We start from the raw sequence: 2,688 nt of genomic DNA on the forward strand, positions 1-2,688 counted from the left end.
ATTCCTGAGAAGAACAACTTGCAATAATAGTTATATCAGTGGAGGTCGCCATGCCTCATAGTATGATAAAGACAGGTTTCGCCCTGTAGCAGTACCTCAGGAATTGACCTGAGCAACCCCGGATCCTTGCCGGTAAGCTCCCAAAAAGCCAAAAAAAAATCAAAAAAAATTTTTCTATCCATTCTTTTGTGCTTGTCTTACTTTAGTTGCGGGTAGTTTTCTGTTGTATGAGTGTTAGGTGGGTACGTAGTACTAAGAATCGTTAGAAAGAAGAGATCCAACAAGTAGTGACCCAATACATTTGCTCTCTTTAAAACCCTTCAATATGGGAGACCAACAGCAAAACCCTTCACCTAAATCTCTGAAAGATAGGTTCTACCCTGCTAGAACAGCCCAACCTTCCTGCATAGTTCTACCACAAACCTAGGGCAATAATTTTGAACTCAAATCTCAATACATCACTATGTTGCCCCACTTCCATGGGTTGACCTCTGAGGATGCATACCTATTCTAAGGGAATTTGAAGAGGTATGTGTTCTAATTAAGATCCAACAGCTTTCTGATGATGCTGTTAAGCTTAGGTTTATCACTTTTGCATTGAAAGACCAAGCTAAGAAGTGGTTGTATGAGTTACCCACAAATTCCATAACTTCATGGGAATAGTCCACAGTTGTCTTCCTTAAGAAGTTTTTCTCAACTCACGAGACTAATAAGCTTAGAAGTGATATCCTTCAGTTTAGGCAAAAGTCTAGTGAGTCATTTTCCAAACTTATGGAGAGATTCAAGGATCTACTCTAAGAATGCCCCTCACCATGGCCTAGACCTATGGCATTTATGTCAAATAATTTATGAGGGTATTGATTATCCAACTAAACAAATGATAGAATCTATGTGTCCTGAGGGATTCACATCCTTTACAGATGAAGGAAATGCATGGGAATTCTTACTTGACTTAACTGACAAAACCCGTGAGTGGGAATCAACCCAAGAGAGTGAAAGAATCATAGAAGAAAAAGGATATTTTGTGGATGGGATAGTAGCCAAGGAAGCCCATTTGGATAGCCTAATCAAGAGGATTGAGGCTATTGTTCCTAGAGAGCCATCATCAGTCAATTTGGTTAAGATTTGTGCTTGGTGCCAGTCCCCTGGACATGTCATGGAAGAATGCCCCAACACCTCTGGGGGCACTTCTAATGATAGTGTTAATGCCTTATACCAGAATAATCTATATAGTAACACCTACAATCCAGGATGGAGAAATCACCCAAATTTCTCTTGGAATCAGGGCACCCAAGCAGGACCTTCGAATTTCTATAATCAAGGTCAACCTGGACCCCAAAGGCCTCCCTTTGCACAATAATCTTTTTCCCAAAATACTTTTCCTAGGTCAAATGTAGGACCTCAGGCGAGTTTTCCTAGGGCCCCTCTCCTATCATCTTATCAGCAACCCCCTGGGTTTACCAACACTGGAGAGGCAAGTAGAATTAGTGACTTGGAAAAAAATATGGCCTCCTCATGACAAGCCATCAAAATCTTACGAGAGAACTCACTCAAGTTGTCTCAATTATGTGTGAGAGGGAGAAAGGAACTTTACCCAGTCAACCAAAGCCTAACCCTAGGCATCATCAGCCTGTTAGTTCACAAGGACCAACTAATGCACCACTGAATATAGTACAAGGTTAGACTCAACAAGGGCCCTCTAACCAATGTAATGTTGTTTATGCCCTTAGAAGTGGTAGAGAGTGCCTACAAAGCGTTCCTAAATCTTCCTCATCTATTACTCATGTTAACTCTCCTTCAGTTGAGGACACAAGTGTGTCTCTTGTTCCAGGTTCGTCTAATGAACCTAAAGATTTTTCTGAAACTAAAGATGATTTGGGTGAGGAAACCAAAAATGATTCTTCTGAACAGGGGCAAATCCCTAATAGTCCTTATGTTCATCCTATCCCATTTCCTAATCGCTTGGTACATAAAAAGAAGATTGCTTCCATGGATAAAATTTTAGAAGTCTTCAAAAAGGTAGAAGTGAACATCCCTCTTTTAGATGCCATATCCCAGATCCCCGCCTATGCAAAGGTACTGAAAGATTTGTGTACTCACAAACGTATCACTAGTGTGCCCAAAAAGGCGTTCTTGACAGGTAACATTAGTTCCATAATTACTCAGCCCATAGCAGCCAAGTATAAGGATCCAGGGAGCCCTACCATATCTTGTGTCATAGGCAACACCTATATTGAGCATGCTTTACTTGACCTTGGCGCAAGTGTAAATCTTTTACCTTATCATGTGTACAAGCAACTAGGATTAGGAGAATTGAAAGCCACTAGAACTACTCTTCAGTTGGCAGATAGGTCTGTTAAGATTCCTAAAGGGGTGGTTGAGGATGTCTTACTAAAGGTGGGAGAATTTATTTTCCCTGTTGATTTCATTGTATTAGATACTAAGCCCTTCTCAACCAAGGATGAGATCCCAATAATTCTAGGAAGACCATTCTTGGCTACCAGTAATGCATTAATCAATTACCGGAATGGTTTCCTAAGATTATCTTTTGGTAACCAAACTGTTGAGTTTAACATGTTTAGGATTGGCAAGCAACCACATATGGAAGAAGAGATCAATATGCTTGAGGATTTTCTGGATTTTTCTGATGATTTAGTTACCAACTTTGATATTGATTTTGATTCAGAA

General features: G+C 40.2%; 1 non-coding gene across 1 annotated transcript; it reads right to left on the minus strand.

Annotated features, from left to right (window-relative positions):
- Positions 1–711: 711 nt before the first annotated feature.
- LOC122067622 lies at positions 712–819 on the minus strand. The gene has a single exon (XR_006136796.1). It is a non-coding gene; the product is annotated as a small nucleolar RNA R71 (small nucleolar RNA).
- Between the last annotated feature and the right edge of the window lie 1,869 nt (positions 820–2,688).

The sequence above is a fragment of the Macadamia integrifolia genome, unplaced genomic scaffold, assembly GCF_013358625.1.
Source record: "Macadamia integrifolia cultivar HAES 741 unplaced genomic scaffold, SCU_Mint_v3 scaffold3011, whole genome shotgun sequence".
In the NCBI taxonomy this organism is placed as follows: domain Eukaryota; kingdom Viridiplantae; phylum Streptophyta; class Magnoliopsida; order Proteales; family Proteaceae; genus Macadamia; species Macadamia integrifolia.